The sequence below is a fragment of the Artibeus jamaicensis genome, unplaced genomic scaffold, assembly GCF_021234435.1.
Source record: "Artibeus jamaicensis isolate MK-2021 breed Jamaican fruit bat unplaced genomic scaffold, CSHL_Jam_final contig_387, whole genome shotgun sequence".
In the NCBI taxonomy this organism is placed as follows: Eukaryota; Metazoa; Chordata; class Mammalia; order Chiroptera; family Phyllostomidae; genus Artibeus; species Artibeus jamaicensis.
This window is the reverse complement of record NW_026521812.1, coordinates 6,615,675-6,633,494: the sequence shown is the minus strand read 5'-3', so window position 1 is coordinate 6,633,494 and position 17,820 is coordinate 6,615,675. Positions and strand designations below refer to the sequence as shown.

Genomic DNA, 17,820 nt, shown 5'->3' with positions numbered 1-17,820 from the left:
CCACAGTGTTACCTGAATTCTAATGCTTCATTCTGCCTCTGTCTCAGGTGGTGGCACCAAAGAATTCTTTGTAGAAAAAATTAGTAGCAGCCTTTAAAGTCATTATTCTCACACATGAATACGTTCAAAATATTCACCATTCTAAACCACATCTTGGGAACAACTGAGATGACATTTTGAGGTTTTACTGATGATCTCTTGAGGAGAAAGACAATGTGTTTCAGAGAGCTTCAATTCATCCTCATTTTTGTAAGTGAACTTCAACAAGTGCACAGATCCCAGGCAAGCCTTGTTCTCCAAATCCTTGGACTTTTACTCAGAGTTTTATTATTATTATTATTATTATTATTAATTGGATCACCGTCTCAGAAAAAAGGGTGGGACCACATACCTTGAACACTTGTCCTTCACATCAGCTTAGCTCTGATTTTTTCTAGAAAGCCTTTCTTATTGTCATAGTTGCTCCTCAGTTGTACTTGCTCTGCCTCACATTTCCGATACTGCTGCACATTTCCAATACTGTACAGCAATGCCCGGTTTACTAGACAGTCTCCCTTTCTAGACTAAATTCCTTCTGGCCTCCTTTTAATCCTCTGTTATTCCCCAGCCTCTTGCAGAGTATTTACCATAAGGTAGGCCGCTAATACAAGTTTATAGACTGTTGAACCAGCCTCTCTGAAAATACATGTGAAACAGAAATGTCATCCAAAAATTATCTGCAGAGAATGAATCTTAAATGGATTTTTAGAAAGAGGAATTTGAAATTAATTTTTGTTTATTTCTGGGTAAGGTCTTAGTTTTGCACATGGCTCCTGGGCTTTCTTTCCTTCTCTTGTAGTCTTCTGCCTTTGGCCATTTCAGTTCCTTATTCAAGGGCCAGGAAGAAAAGAAAAGCTAAATTTTAGATTAGTTAATTATGCTGTTTGAGAGCAGCAGCTCTGAGAAAGATGGGCTGCGGTGGGTGACATCTGTAGTCAACTGGCTGTATGAGATTATCTGTAGCTCTCACTGCCCCAGCCTTCCCCACTGCACACCCCTAAACCAATGGTTTCCCAACATGTGAAGCATATTTTATAAGTTTATTTCAGCTTCCTAGGGTTTGTTCCTTTGTTCTGGAGTACACGTCAAGCCATATGTCTTGATTTTTGATTTGGAGAATTCAGTCACTACACCAACAGAAGAAATAGTCGGGTGGTCTGCTTCTCTAGGGTAATTTCATGGTCCTAAGGAAAGAATTTAACAGTTTATTTTCTGAAACTGGTTCAAGGAACATTCCTTAAGTAAAAAAATCCAGTCAAGATTCATATTACTTACATTTTGGAGAAGGATTTTTAATACAGAATTTCCATCTGTGATATATTTAAATCCTAGGCCTCAGGCAGCAATTTCAGAAAAGGGCCTCCTTTACCCTTTATTAGATGCAAAATAAGTAGTCCACTTTGACAGGGTGGGGCCTTTGTCTTACTTTCCCACTCCTGAAAAATGTAAGAGCTGGTTCTGCCATTCCTGAAATCCACCGGCTACTTCGATTGTAGCACAGCAAACTGTTACTGACATTATCACAAGTTCAAGTTAACTGAATTATTTTGCAACTACTTGTTTTTACTTAAAAAAGAGGAGAATGGTGAGCTGCCCAAAAAGAGCCCTGCAGTGAGTAAGTGAAAAGGTATCAATATCAAAATACAACACTCTTTCTTGATCTAGTTTTGACGCCTTAAACAAAGACAGGTTTTGCTGTTTGGGGCCACTCACACAGCCATCTCGACTGAATACACTAAGAGGTAGCCCTCTACCTGCTGATTGCCAAGTACTTCAGTACTGATTTCTAAGTTGATGTACAAATCCCAAGGTATTTTACAACAGAGGCCTAACATGCTTAAACTGCCTACCAATAGAGATCAACACTTAAGAAACAGAAAGAATGCGCATTTTACACGCACACTTTATCGTGTATTCTTCCAGTCCTAAAGAAGGGGAGGTTCTGTGTAAAAGCTTAAAACTTTATGTCATATTTTTTCATGACCTGTAGCATGTATTTAGCCTTAGGGGAGTGTTTGTATGGAACTAAGGCCCACTCTTGAATGGCCGAATGCATACATTTAACAGTACGTGGTAGACTGGCTGCTCTGAGGATGGCCTTTAAAAAAAAGTAAAGTGAAAAATAGACAAAGAAATCTATAACCTTAGCTGTCTTTCATATTTGTTTTTGACTGTTCTTGAACCAGCTCTGAGCCGGTGACAAGAATTTTGAAAAGATGCACCTGAAACAGTATCTCCAGGCAGGCTGCATTTGCCAACCAGCTTTATTCCTGCTTTCCAGCGGCGAAGGCGCAGCAGCAGCACAGGGAGCCAGCGCGAGCCTCCCCGGCAGGCAGCGGCGGCGGCGGCACCGGCACCAGCGCAGTTTCCCCTCTCCCCAGCTCTGACTCTACGCGCACATGCGCACTGCGCCCGCAGCCCTGGACCATTTGTCAGGACTACTCGTGAGACGGAGAAAAAAAAAAGAGAAATTTTGGGGGTAAGAAGCGGTTGATCGGATCTAATCTCTAATTAATCTGAAGATGTGTTCTTGCAAAAGACATTCATTTATTTTTCTGGGTGAGGATGAAAGTTAAGAGACCTACAGAGAGAAGGAAGCGCACCCTCGTCTTGTGAAACAGATCAGGGGAGGGGAAAGGACAGAAGGGGTTTCTCCCCCACTTCTCTGCGCCTCTGGGAAAGAGGAGAAAACTTAATCCTGGGGAAAAAAAGTGGGCAAGTGACTCGGAAACGGTTGGAAGGGGAGTCTCTGGGCATCTCACTCTGAAGTAGTGAGTGCGAGTGTGAAAGAGGAACAAAAGAGAGAGAAAAGAGAAAGGAAAAAATGGGGGGAGGAGAGACTTGTATTTTTTTCTTTGCGCGCACACGGGGAAGGGTGTGTGGGGCCGTGCGGAAGGGAGCCGGGGCGAGGCGGCCGCGTCGGGCTCGCCGGCGCGCAGGCGGCGGGATGCGTGTGGGCCCCCTCCTCCTCGCCCCCCGAGCTTGTCACTTTGGTCGCTTTCATGACACCGGGCACGGGGTGGGGGAGCGCGGTGGCGCCGGGCTCTGCCGGGGTGCGTGCCCGAGTGGGCGCCGCGGAGCCGCAGCTCTGGCGGCGAGCGCGGCCGCCGAGGCGGGGGGCGCCGGCGAGGGTAGCCGGGGCCGCGGATCGGTGCGGCGGGAGGCGCGAGCCCCGCGCGCCGCCCCTGCGGCCCCCTCCGCCCGTGTGGCCTTTGTGCCGGGCGCGCACCGGCGAGCGAACCAGCGAGCGAGCGCGAGAAGTACAAGTAAGGGAGACCGAGGCAGTGGGAAAAGAGGCCGGGCCACTTTCTCCCCGCTCGGGCTGCGGAGAATGAACTGGTTGAATGTGCAGGCGCGTCTCCCCGGCGTGTGCTGTGTGTGTGCGCGGCGGAAGGGCCTCCCCGACTCCCACCGCGCACACGCACACTCACACGCACGCACACACTCACGGACCCGCGGCAGGGCTCGGCGGCCGAGAGTTTGCATTTTCTTCCTCGCCACCTCCCCCTTCCCGACCGACTGTGTGAGAATTTCATATAGATCAGCTCCAATTTCCGCCATTTTGGGAAAGTTGCACAAAAATAAACCCTCCGGTTTATTTCTGCCCGAGGCAGGAAAGTGCTTCGGGAAGCTAGGCGGAGCGGGCCGGCCGCGGCCGTCCGCGCGGGGGAGGGCGCGGGCCGAGGGCCCGGCCGGGAGCCCGCGCCGTCGCGGCGTTCGCCCCGCGCTGCTGCAGCGCCGGCCCCGGTGCGGGCGCGGGCGTGTGTCGGGAGGCAGCAGCGGCAGCAGCGGTAGCGGCGGGCGGTGGCGGCGGGCTGTGTGGGGGCAGGCGCGGAGCTGCTTTTCCTGCAACTTGTTTACGTCGTCCTTATATTGGGGAGGCAAAAAGGGGTCCGAGGCCGGCCGCCGCCCGCCTTGCGCCGCGTGCGTGTGCCTTTCCGGAATAATGGGTTTTGCACACTCGCGTCCTGGGCCCGGCGGGCCGTGCTCGCGCCGCCGCGGCCGGGCGGGGGGAAGTAGAGGCCGGCGGGGGTGGGGATCGGGAAGCGCTGGAGCCGAGGCATCCGCCGCGCGCTCGGTGAGCTGGTGTAGGGGGGAGATGGAGGAAAACTTGTGAGTCCTGGAGGAGGGGGCTGGAGGACGGGGGATGGTGGCATGGCACGGGGAGGGCACAACTTTTGTGTGGTGGCAAAACTTTAATTGCCACAAAGAAAAAAAGGCCCTATAATCCTCCCCCCACCCTTTCTGGTTAAAGCACGGCCCGTAGCGCGACCGTGAGAGAAAGTTTAAAAGCGGGCGGTTTCCTCCCCGCGTAGCCCGAGGACTGGTGGGGGTATCTTATCGTCCGTCTGCGCTCGGAGAAAGGTGGGGGTAACAAGCCGCCCTCTGGGGTCGAGAACACCGTGGCGCTTACCCCACCCTTCCACGGGGAGACGAAGGTAAACGTCGCTTCGGTTTCCCTCCCTCCCCACCGCTTCCTTTTCCTCCCCCTCCCCGCCGATTTTTTGAGGGGGACCCAAAAAACGGAGTCTCTTTCCTTATGCAACTTCCTCGGACGCTGTGAGTCTGCCCTTCCCCCTCCCTGCATCCCTTGGCCGGTTCCTTAACCACCTCGGGTCTACCGCCAGAAAAATGCGTTAGAGATCATTCAAAGCGCACAGAAACAAAAACAGATTTTTAATTGTTCTAAGTTTAAGTTAAGGAAAACAGATGAGAAATAAGAATGGGGGCGGCGCGATTGGGGCGAGTGCGTCGAATTTTAATTTTGGTTTTCCTATAACGTTGTTTGTAATATGTTCATTAGTTTTGGGAGCCCGAGAGTCTCTCTACTGGTTAGCTCGGTCGCGTGGATTTTTGCGCAAGTTTTTAGAAAAACACTGACTCGAGTAAAGCATTTCTCCGGAAAGTTTCAAGTGCAGCAAAATAGCGAACGTGCAAAACTGGCCAAGGGGAGACCTCTAGTGGTTAAACGCATCTTTAAGTTCGGAAGGCCGAAAGCAAAGTTTGGCCTTTACTTGTAGCTACGTAGTTGGTTCAGACGTGGAAGTAATTAGAGGACCTGAGTGAGCGGCCAGATGTTGAGTGAAAGGATGCTGATCAGAAATGGAAAGTGTAGTGTGTCCGAGAGCAATTGAGTTCTGAGGACGCGGACCCCCGTAACTTCATCTTTCATTACTTTCCTGGGAAAGGCACTGTGCTTTTATTCTGGGACTTGAGCTTCTTCACTCCCTGGATTGAAAATCATTGTTTTCGTATTTATTGTCGTCTACACATTTATCAACCTGTAATCAGGAGGCACAGTGGATATTTTCACTTTGAATGTTAATAAAAATACTGATATGTGTTTAAAAGTTTGAACCAATGAAAAAGACTTGGTTGAAGTGGGCCTTTTATGAGTTGACCGTTTTATTCTTTAGTAAATACGATTTAACGCTGTCGTTTAGTCATAAAATAAATAGTCTCTTTTCGTTTTAAGAGTATAATTTTGTGTTACTGGGTAAAACATTTGTGTATATTTAGTGTAATGTTATTTAAACACTTAAGCCTATGTACAAAAACTGCTTAAATAATATCTATTGTGTTATTGTATGTTCTGTAAAACAACTCTAGTTTTAACGGTAAAAGCAATGAGAGAAATTAAAGTTGAATCAGATGATCCCTGTACTCGCTTTTCATGGAACACGTGAAACTTTAATGAGGGGCGGAACTTTGGAGAGGGGAGCGATAGAAATGGTAAAACCCATTTCGCTTCATCCAGGACTAGTTTAACATACTGAGTGATATTGTGTGAAATTATGCAGTAAGTCAGTGACTCAGACGCTAAACTTGATCATTGCCAGTGGTGGACTTGAAGGCTTCTTGTCAACGATAGTGCTTTGATTTTTTTTTTACCTTTCTTTAAATCTGTGCTAGACTTTCCAGAGAAGTCTTGGGAGTGAGCAGCAGTCATAAAGATCATCAGATAATCATTTCCTCATCACCACTAGGTAAGATTTGCTTTTTGGAAGAAATTGCTTGATGTATTTACAAATATTAAAGGCTGCATTTGGGGAGCAGGAAGGAGGAGCGCGTGGGGACAGGGTTGGCGGGGAAACACCGTTTTATTCGGGCTGCACTGAGTGCATGGAAATCTTGGCACCGATTGAACCTGGAGTAAAACATTGGGAAAAGTTATGAGACTGTCCTGAGAAATCTTTGGACTGAATCTCCCACCAGATTCTTGGTTTTTTTTTTAATTGAATTTATTGGGGTGACATCGGTTTATAAAATGATACAGGTTTCAGGGTACAAGTCTGTAGTACATCATCTGTATATTGTATTGCATGTTCACCATCTCAAGTCCGTTTTCCTTTGTCACCCCTTACTCCCCCATACCCTGTTCTGCCTCCCCAAACCCCGCCTTCCTTCTGGTAATCACCATACTGTTGTCTGTGTCTCCCAGTTTTTTCCTTTCCCTTTTTTTTTCTTAATCTTTCCTTCTTTTTCTTAATCTTTTTGCTCTTTTTTTACCAGCCCTGCAAACCGCCCCCCACAGCCATCAGTCTGTTCTCTATCCATGAGTTCTTAGCAGATTCATAATGAGAATTTCAATTGTCCCTGTTTTCTACTGAAAAAGAAATGGGAAAACTAGAACAAAGCAATTCTAAATTAATATAACTTGTGTAAGTACACAATGATATTAGTGATTCTGGAACTTGGTAAAAATTTGTAGGTAAATTTTACAGCCGGCGCTTTGCGGGTATTTAACTTAAGTGGCTTAAATCCAACATGGGTCACGTGTGCTAGATACCATGTTGTAGGGTTGTAGTGCATTTTTTTTTGTATTATCATAGGGTTGTCAATGTTTTTGAACTGTAGCTCCACAGGGAAAACAGCTGTTGACCATTAAGATCCCTTTGGCAGTTTTGGAGGGTGCTGGTTTGTCCTCAGTAATTCAGGATCTATCTTCAGGACAAAGGTTATTCTCAGGCACACGGGTCAGCCCTCACTTGGGTACAGCATCGAAGTACATTTGGGCTACTCTAGTGCTTTCTACTATTTATATCTTTTTCTTATCCTCCCTTTAATCCTTTCCCTCTGCCTGTCTGCTTCTCTTTTCCTTCTCTTGAGCATTAAGAGTTGCTGATGTTGTTTGGCAAAAATAAAAGAAAACAAAATAAATTAGCCTTACCTTTTACAAGGAAGACTATTAACCCTCATGGGTTATAATACAACCTTTATATTATAGCCAGGATAGGTGTGGTCTGGATGTCAAAACTGAGTAACAACCGATATAAAAATGATTGTTAACAGGAGTCTATTGTTATTTTCTGCTTGTGAATCATCTTCAGTAATGTTATCAGCAAAATAAAGAGAGGTGGTCCCCGTGCATCCTGCAGCAGACACAGCGGAGCATCCCAGAGACAGAAGTAGAGTTCAGGCAGAGTGATGTGTTTCCCAGGCTGGGGAGTCTTGTGTTTAGACGTGCTGAGTGGAATTCAGTGATTTTTTCCCCCCTGCATTTGAGGAGTCATGGAGGCTGTAGGTAAGAGTGCTAGAATAGGAATCGGAAGATAATTTAGTCACTAAAAACCTTGTTTAAATTCCTTTACCTCTTTCAGCCTACATTTCTCCATGTGGAAACTGGGAGCAATAAAACTTGCCTTGCTGTCTTTGTTGAAAGCATCAAATAAAACAAAATTTGGAGAACTGTGAAGAATTGCCATATTTTGCTGTGTATAATGTGCCCTTTTTGGCCCAAATTTTTGAGGTAAAAATAAGGATGTACATTATACATGGGTAGTACTAATTCTGTCTATAGAAAAGTTTCTAATTCTTTTATTTATGCTTATACATTAAAAGTGTAACTCTAGAAAGCAATAACAATATCCGTATGCAAAATAATACCCTGGAATACGATACTAGGCTTTATCTAGAAATAGAAAAATTGAATTAAAAGTTAAAAATTTTTTCCCTGAAAGTTTGGGTCAAAAACATGAGTGTGCAATATACATGCAAACACATTAAACACTGTAAAATACGGTAATTCAAATGTTTGGTAGTCATTTTATTATTTTACTTTAGCTATGCTTTATGAAAGGCGAAGGTAGGTTGTTTAGGACAGAACCGAGTGATTTAATTCCTGGATAAAATTATTAGATTGGTTTCTGGTGTATATATTATATGGACTGTCACAGTACTTTCAGAGGATAGTATTTTTTAGGAAAAAAAGTAGTCTATATTTTATAGTATTATTGGCTTTTTGAGGAAAGGGACTATTTTAACATGGTGCTGAAGACAAACTGAAATTTATATATCCCAAACTAGTCATTTCATAGGTAGGAATAAATGAACTGAATACTTCAGATTTAAAGTGATGCCTAATTGTGGAAATGGCAGGGCAGTAAAAGTAGAAGGGCCGGTGTGAGGGGAATTCGTGTCCAGTAATTAATACTTCAGTTGCTTAAGTCTGCTGGGAAATGAGGATGAGAAAATAGGTAACTAGGGTAGTAAGGATTTAGACCACACGGGGCAGGAACTGGATCCTGCAAATGACTGTGGATTTAGGGAAAGGTTCATGAAGGGCTCCCCTGTACCTATGGTTTCTGGACCCCTTTGCTCCTTTTTTCTAATTATTACCAACTCTCTTCCGGACAGAAGAAAAAAATGTCACAAGTACTATTATTATTTTCCGTTTGATACTGAACTTGACAAACCCTGACACATTTTAGTGCATTTCTCTTTTCTTATACATTATCTAATCATTGTTCTAAGAATCCAAAAAAAAACCAAAAAACAAAAAACAAATAGTGAAGAAGATATATATGTCCTGTTTAATTAGTCCCTGAGTAATTGGGGGTTATTTGTCGAATAATCTCCACTGGTTTGTTTGGTAGTTTATTTCTAAGAAATATACTTGTGTATTTCAACCAAGACTGTTTGTAGTAGATATTGTCAGGACGGGAAATTTATAAGAGAAGTTACATTATGTGGTATGGGACAAGGTACCCTTGGAGTCCCAAGGAAGGAAAACTTGAGTGATTCCCCTTGGCAATATTTCTACTGGTTAACCAGTTTTTACTGAGTTCTTACAGTGCCGAACACTAAAAGACTAGGTGTTTGCCCTTGAGGAATTCCCTAGACCCTCACCCGAGGAGTAGACACAGCTCTGAGCTCTGCTAACGTGAGTGTAACAGTTGTACTTTGTGCCAGTAGAAAAGAATCAGGGCTGTAGCACTCCTGGGAGCCAGTGAGCCAGGAAAGGCGAATTCCTTTCCATGGCAGGGCCATGGCCTATAACTGTATACACAGAGCACAATATGTTACATTTCTGTTTTAATGCCTAGTCTTCAGAAAAGAGTAAGAATCTCTTCACCCACTGTCAGGGAATGCTTGAATTGTAAATCTAGTGAGGGTGATGGGTTTGGACTGATTCTTTTCTGCTTTGACTATGTTCACAAAGGTGACTCTGGAGAAGATCTATAACTTTCCTTCCTTACTACTCTGGAAGGACTCATTACTCACAAGGGTTTGACAGATGGTGCCTTTAAAGTAAACTATTTATCTGGGAGACACTGTATTTAAATAAAACTTTATGTATTCATTTGTATGTTTATTTACATATGCTATCTTGAAGTTCAGGGCCTCCCGAAGATGTATTTTGTAAAGACTTCATTATCCAGTGGGAATATTCGTGTTACCTCTCTACTCGTTGCTAAGTTAAATCATTGCATTGAGATGAGATTATGAACTAGTTTGTATTCGTTGCAACATCAGCTATGCGGGAAGTAGATGGAAGCAAAACACCAGGAAAGGGTACCTTGAAATGTAACTGAGTTTGACTTATGAAGTCAGGTTGGGAAAGACCTTCAGGGGTTCCCTGTTTAGGAGAGAGTGGTTTGGTGGAAGAACAAGGACTTTTGAGAGGAGCTTGAGTAAAGTTAGGTGATCTGATGAGCCTCCAAGAAGTAGACTTAGAATTAGTGACTCTGGTAGTGACAGGAAGAATTACATGTGTATTATGTGTAATAGTTAAGATGCCTTCTGTATTATTCTTTCTATAGTTAGTGTTTTGTGTCAGTCAGAAATGTTTATTGCGCATCTGTTTTGTGTAAGTCTCTGTTAGGGAGTGCTTCACATAATCAACACTTAGGAGAGGTTGGATGAATGTGCCTTGCCTCAATGCATTAATAATCTGGTTGAGGAGATAGCCTAAACATACCTGTTGGTAATTAACAAAATAAAACTGTGGCTCAGTGCTAGTGAGTGATAGAGATGAGTTTAGTAAGTACTATAGTGATACAGCTGAATGTGGTGTTAAATGCATTTCTAAAGTAGGACCTGGGTGGTGGGGTGTCATCTGCAAAACACTGTGAAATGTTGATGTGGTAGGTAGGTGTGATTGTATAAGGAATGCCATCCAGTTGTCAAACATTAATCTAAGTACTTTATCCAACAAATACTGAGTGCCATCTGTATGTCCAGGTACTGTTCTAGGCACTGAGTGTTATCTCAAATACTTGCACTAACCTTGAGCATTTGGTATTATTCTTTCTCTTTTAGAGCAAACTGGCCCTCAGGGATACTTAGTAACTTGTCTGCATTCTTATACAATTTGAAAGGGGTGGAACCAAGGAAAAGGATACTGGCTTAAGATCCCCCTACAACATAAAATAGTTTATTTGTTGAATGGGGCTAAAGGAAGAAAATGATTATATTATAGCAGGTAGGTCAGAGGGGTTTTGCATGGATTCGCAACATAATTGCCAGACTAGCTATTCACTATCACCACTTTGCACACCTCACCATCTTATTGATTTTCTTAACAGTTCACTGGATGAAGGAGAAGTAAACATCTACATGTCCTGGTTTTTGCCACTTGGAATATCTCAGACTTTGAGATACTTTAACTTGGCTGTTGGTTTCATTTTAGATGATGCGTCACCTAACGCGTAAAGCACAGACAAGATTGGTTTCCATTGTCACCCCTACTCCTTTTGAGCTGCTGCTTCTCCTGCCTCTTCTTTTCTATGTCTCAGATACACAGCACCCTCTTGTTGTCCCAAGTTTTTGACCTGCATAGGCCTGCCTTCCACTCTAAAGAGCATCTTTCTCTTCCTAAGAGAGTAAGCAAAAACAAAACAAAAACAGACAAACAACAGTATGGTGATTGCCAGAGGGAAAGGGGGTGGGGGGAGGGAGAAGAGGGTGGGGGGGGTAAGTGGTGGTGGAAGGAGACTTGGTTTGAGGTGGTGAACACATAGTACAATATACAGATGATGTATTATAGAACTGTATGCCTGAAACCTACGTAATTTTATAAACCAGTGTCACCCCAGTAAATTCAAATAAAAAAATTTTTTTAAACAGTTGGATCAGCCAGAGAATACCCAAAGATGCCATTGCTCAGAAAGTATCTCCCAGAACATTCTGAGAGCTGTTATTGACCAGATACACCTGGGAAGAGTTTAGTTCTGTTCGTACATTAGCGTGTATTTAGTTCAACACCTGGGAGGTGCCATGTCCTAAAAGGAATGATTGTCTTGTTATGTGTTGATGTTTCTGATTTTCAGAATGGTAAGTCCTAGAATATTTCTGAGAAAAGTAATTTTCAGATTAGTAAATTTTCTCTTACATCTGGGTTCTCTAAGATGAACAATGGGAAGCAGGTATAAGAAAAAAATAATGGGAAGAAATCTCTGTCTCTTCATTTGCCTTTTTTTCCCTTTTTTAAACCAAGAATTGCAAAAAGGCCAATTATTGACTTATACTGCAAAGAACACTTTCGTTTAGCTCACGGCTTTGAAATGATCACAAACTGGTAATGAAACATTATTCAGATTCAGTTTGGAAATTACTGGGCTTATTTATTTAAAAGCTTTAATTTGTTTTGTGTAGCAAGAGACCTGATAAGTTAATAGGGTTAGTTATCAAAAACTGTAAATCAGTCAGTAAATAAAAAGAATGGGACCTCAGTTTACCAAACTAAATTCAGAAGATGATGGAATTTACTCAGAAGCCAGGATTATAAAAGGAAAGAAGAACATTAAAATGAGGGATAGAGATAATCAGGAGAAGCTGGGTGCATGGGGGGAATGTACAGTGTTGGAATCAAAATTTAAAAATGAAGACAGGGACTATGATATGACCAAGAATATATTCATCAGCAGTGCTATAATTACTGATGTTATACTCATTAACCAAAAGAGGATGCCCATGTTTACAAAGTGAATAAAGAGTCTCTTGATTCATTGGGAGGTTCTGTGTTGCAATAGGAGTTGTATGCATCTGTTGTACAAGTTATGGTCCCTCAGGAGAGCTTTATTCTGATTTAGGATGCCATTGTATGCATTGATGACAGGGTAGACTATTTGTCCTTAACTGAAGCTCTTTTATCTGCTAAGTTTTTTTGAGCATCTATTATGTGCCTGGCCTTTTCAAGATTAGACCACAGCTTTATGTTACGTGTAATTTTATGGAATTACACTAGTTCAGTTACTAGCTCATTTCAAGTAGGATTGTTTAGGCACCAAAATCAGTTGATTATTTTTCTCCATCTGTTACACAGATTGAACCCTGAACTGTGAATTGAAATTGCTAAGTGGGCAGTCTGGTCTAGTTGTTAAATGATTTAAATAATTTACCCCGTTGGTTTGTGGTCTTATTTAGTAGCTTTGAGGCCTAGCTGTTCAATCTATTGATAAGGAGTTTAGCAACCGGTGGTTATCAAGATAAGCCTGCAGACATGACTTCCATGAGTGAATAAAGATCTAGTCAGATCTACTTTATTACATGCAATAGAAAAATCATGTGTAAATCTTTTAATTTAGCTCTGCATTCTATAAAAATATGAAGGAGTATAAGAAAAAACTCTTAACAATTAAAAAATTATGAAATAAAATAAAAAAGATACTATTGGGCTTTTTTTTTTAGTTCAGGTTTATTTTGCATAAGCATCAAAATATCTGTGTAAGACAGGTTCTTGTTCTTTTAATTCCCTTTGAATCCCTGTAATGGTGTAAAATCTCTGTTATTACCCTGCTAGGGTAGTATGGTGATGATATGATAGCATTTTTCAAGCTATTTCTGCCTCAAATTGAGATATCATTATACTGTACATTGAAAATGAACTTCAGATAAAAGCATTTGATGAGAGTGTATTAAATATGCCATAGGCCAATTTAATATCAGTTTGTGATTTCGTTTTCTATGTACATTTTTTTTTCTTGAAAGGCATTTTTCATTTTCTGTTTCTCATTTAAAGGAAGTATGTAGGTTAGGCCACAGAATCTCAAATAATTCATCTGTACAGTAACAAAAGGAAGGGCAGGAAGTTGAGATTTTGTAAAGGTTGTCTTCGGTGATTACACCTTTGCATATAATCTCCATGGCAGAAAAGGTAACAAATCAGATAAACATTGCTATGTTATATATAAATAGGGTTGTTCTCATTAAAATAGCACCACTAGATTTGGAGGTTTGTTATATCAGTATGAAAGGACCATCATAATAACTGATTCCATTTTTAAAGGAAGCATAGATTAGTTGTCACTTGGGTGTCTACTATTTAGGGATAGATTAGGCTTGTTCTTGACGCTACTAAGATTTCAGTTCTTACATCAGCATGATCTAGAGTTTGCTTACCTAAAATCTGTGAACTTGGCCCCTGGGGCAAAATTTCACATCTCTCCACACAGATCTCTATTCTAATATGTCTGTGACTTAAAGAGTTCTTATCAGTCGGGTTGAGTAGAATATCAAAGCTGGTATCTGTCATGCTTGATTTGAAAGGAAAATTTTCCTTTGTAGCAATGTGTGTTTGTTGAGAGATGCTTCAAGTGTGAGTTTAGATTTTTCTCTTACCCTGTTGAATACGCCTGTTTAAGAGGCTTGAATTGAACTTTCTTTTTGATGTGTTCTCCACTGACACTTAAATCAGGAGTGTTTCTTGGATCGGTAATGTTATGCTTCTGCCAAAGAGGTAAATAAATACTTAGCAGCTTAGTTGGTAGATAGAATTTTCACTGGCGAATATGAGATAGATGGACAAACGAAGATTTTTTTTTCTGATTTCCCCTCTCCCCAATCTGTTTCTAGGCAACTAGTCTTGCATTTTCCCCTTCTCTTTTACTTATTCACTTGATACATTTTATTGATACTTATTTTAGACATTCACAAAGAATAAAGAAATGAAGTCTCTTTCCTCTAAAGCCTCCTCTAAGTAGATGATCATGATACAATATAATACATATTATTATAATGGGGTGCAGACTCTCTTTCCAGCCCTTCTTTTCCCGGCGGCAAGTCACCAACGCGTACTCCAGGACTCATCTACAGCAGACTCCTACCGTAGTCATTCTAGCCCCCGCTTTGGGGAGGACCCATAGCTTTCATCTCTCTTTTTCCTATTGGTCTCTTGCTGTAGTCTCTCACTGTGTTTTCTGTTTGCATCTGTACCAGGTTTTTGAAAGCAGGTTTCTGGAACCAGAGTTGGTTCATGAGGAAGCTTTAATGCCTCCTCAGCAGAAATGTCACAGTAAGATTGTAAGATTGCCAGTGGCCTAGTCTTGGGTTGTGATTAGAGATGATGTCTTTCTTCGTTTTTTGGTTGTTAAAATGTTGTAAGAGCTTGGCAAAAATGAGTAGTTAACTGACTTTACATCAGTTTCCCAAGTTCATTTTGAAAATTTCCTTGTCTGTGAAATCCCAGAGTCCTACCATTATTCTCTTAACCCCCTGCTTTTCCCTGTCTTCATCGCTGGACTCCTGAGACATCAAATAGGCTTTGTGGCACGAAGGTATTGGCCTCCACGCAGTTGTCTTTCCTCTGCCCTGCTGTGCTCCAGACATCTAGTACACTGATGTTGGAGGCATTGTGGACACTGGAGCACCCCTTATTTTCTTCAGGGTAATGGGAGCTATTGTGGACTGAGCATCCACAGTGTGCAAAGCACTCTAATGTGTATAATTAAAAAAAAACTAAGTCTCTATGAAGTAGATATTCCTATCTCATTTTTCTCAGATGAAGGAGCTAAGTCTCAGGAGACGTTAGGTGCCTTGCCCAAGATTATGCACCGACTAAACTTTGAAGCCGGATTTACACCCGAGCAGTCTGTCTGCAGAGCCTGTACTTTCCACCGTTAGGTTAGATCGGCTCCCGTGTTGTGCACATACCTGTTGGGCCCTGTGCTGACGTCTGAGGAGCACTGCCTTGGGAGGTAAAACCTGGTTTTTGGCTACTGACCTCATTTTCTCTTCTGCAAAATGAATGTAAGAATACTTGCCAGACTTAAAAGGTAGTTCAAAGGGTATAAGCTGGTATTGGTGTAATCTTTATTTCTCCCGTTCTCTGAAGATCCGAGCTTTTGCTTTGTGGGTAAGGCCTAGTCTTTCCCCATTATGTGTGAGCATCCTAGATAGAGTCACGTATCTTTCAGGAGACTGTCCTCTTCATCTCCGCTCCAGGCCGGCTCTGCGTCCTGACTGTGCCGTCGGAGCTCCACCCCCGGGGGGAGTCTGCAGTCCTCTCTCTGAGCCACGGCTTTCCCCACTCAGGGCAGCTCTGGGTGATGTAACTGTGTGAAGGCAGGGTCATGAAGGACACACAAACTCTGTTTATCTCTTGTCAGAGTAACACCGGAGATTCTTGACGGTCGTGAGGGACATATTGCAAGACCATCACCAATTTTCAACCTAAAAAACAAAACAAAACATTGCAGCACATGATTCCTTCCTTCAGGTTTTACTAAAGTATAAGTGAAAAATACAAATGATCTCTCTAGACCTTAACTACTTATCTCACTTGATGAGCAATTTTTGTACTGTCTGGAGCACTTATTGAAACAAATTCACACATCTTGTCTACTGATTTCCTTTTGGAGCATTTGGTAGTTTTGTTCACATAAACATGTCTGAGTCATCATTGCATTTGACATTTCAATCTTTAATTTATCTGAAACTTCAGTTTTGTGGCTAGGGCCTATCACTTTCATAAACATTTCCATATTCCCCTCATTCTGTCATCAACGCTAGAATCAACCAGCAGTTAATTTTGTTTGTTTCATTTTCTTAACAAGAAAAAAGTCTTTATCACTCTATTTACAACGGCCATAGCACTAAAACTAAGCACTCGGAGAGCCTGGCTGGACCTTGGCCAGTCCAGGCAACTTGCTCTTCACTCTCATCTTTATGACCCGTGTGATTCAGAATCAAGTCTCTGCAAAATGACAAATTACTAAATGTCACTGGAACTTCAGATGTCACTCAGGAATTGCGGAAGCTATAAATGGTGTGTGAATACCCAGGATCTGCTGTATAATAAATATACTTCCACTACCTGAGTCGTGGAAAAGTGGGCCCTGCCCTTCCTTTTCTTACTGATCTGTGGCACTGATTCCTTTGCACACACAGGTACATACTTACTAGTAAATGACCCAAGAGCTTGGGGGAAGTTGATTTTCCTTGGGGACTTGTGAGCTATAGCTTCGGTTGTCTTCAGAAACAAACACGGAAGACGTGCCTTTTATAACATAAACAATTTTAAATAATCATGAAACGGGATTTTAAATTACATTTATAAAAACGTGTGGGACGTTTAACAGTGTGGAACGTTTAATGTTTAACAAGCGCATGCGCAAAGAGAAGGTTTTCTTCCATGACTGGCTTTCGGCAAACCCCTCATTGTCCCTTCCTGGAGCCAGCCAGTGGTACCAGTTTCTGGCAGGTCCTTGCAGAGAGAGTCTGTGAACCTACAAGCAATCCCCGTGTTTAAGTTCAGCCTTTAGTATTTTTTTGTTTTAAATAAATGTAAATGTAATTGTTTGTTTTACAAACAATACTTCTGTTTTACATAAATGGTAGCATACACTTTTGGTATCTTTCGTAGTATTATCGTAAGATTCGTAGTATTAACGGCACGTCGAAGCCCTCTATTTCAGGATGTGAAAGGCCGCACTGTTTGTCTCACGGTGGCATTGTGGACCGTTGTATGGACTCACCACTGTTGGCCTTTATTGATGGACGTTTGGGTTTCTAGTTTTTTGCTATATTCAGGGAATAACTTTTTATATTTTTTCTTTTATACATATGTGCAAATAAGTATAGAATGCATTTCTAGAATTAGGATTGCTGAGTTGGTGGTATGTTCCTGAAAATTGATCCCTATAGGGTTGTTTCAGTTTACAGTGCTGTCCTCGATGTGTGAGAGGGCTTGCTTCCCATATTCTCGTAACAGGACTTTTGAATGTAAGATATGAACTAATTCCATCACCATCTAATGCTTCTAGATTACTGGTGGTATGTGGTGGGTCGGAACTCCAGGGATTTATCTACATGAGAAACTGAGGAAGTTCGTGCATTACATACGGAATCCCGAGAGAGTCCAGTTGTGCCTCTTTGGTTTGGAGACAGGGGGTGGTCGTATAGGAGACTGAGACCGTGTTGTACGTCAGTCTGTCCTCCAGGCGTTTCGTTGGAGGCTTAGGGCAAGAAGATAATAAAAATTAGTAAAAGCTAGAGTGAGCTGTTTCACAAAAGGGGGGCTTTGGAGTGTAACACATTGTATAGATACCACCAGCAGTGACCTTGGTCTTCAGTAAAGTCATCTCCTTCGTGAGACACCCACAGTGGGCATTGAGAGGATCACACCGGACATCAGTCCCCTTGATTTTAGCTGCTGTCGTCCACGACATCGATGTTAGTGGGAATCAAACGCTGCATTGGTACATTTGCGGGACATCTGAACCCCAAAGCCGTCCCTTTTTGACATCAGCAGTGAGCTGGAGACCATTAGAGTTTAGAAGA

The 17,820-nt window shown here is 42.3% G+C and overlaps 1 protein-coding gene across 9 annotated transcripts in view; it reads left to right on the top strand.

Annotated features, from left to right (window-relative positions):
* Positions 1–2,431: 2,431 nt before the first annotated feature.
* The window catches only part of L3MBTL3 (L3MBTL histone methyl-lysine binding protein 3), a 98,564-nt gene continuing 83,175 nt past the window's right edge, over positions 2,432–17,820 (top strand). For 4 of the 9 annotated variants that reach the window (XM_053664917.1, XM_053664916.1, XM_053664915.1 and 1 more), the window contains exons 1-2: positions 4,045–4,117; positions 5,953–6,026. The gene's annotated coding sequence lies outside the window, so the exon portion shown is untranslated. Of the gene's footprint in view, positions 2,519–3,216; positions 3,306–3,419; positions 3,563–4,044; positions 4,153–4,252; positions 4,479–5,952; positions 6,027–17,820 lie in introns of those variants that run through there. The other 5 variants (XM_037147898.2, XM_037147903.2, XM_037147900.2 and 2 more) reach the window with 5 other exon arrangements.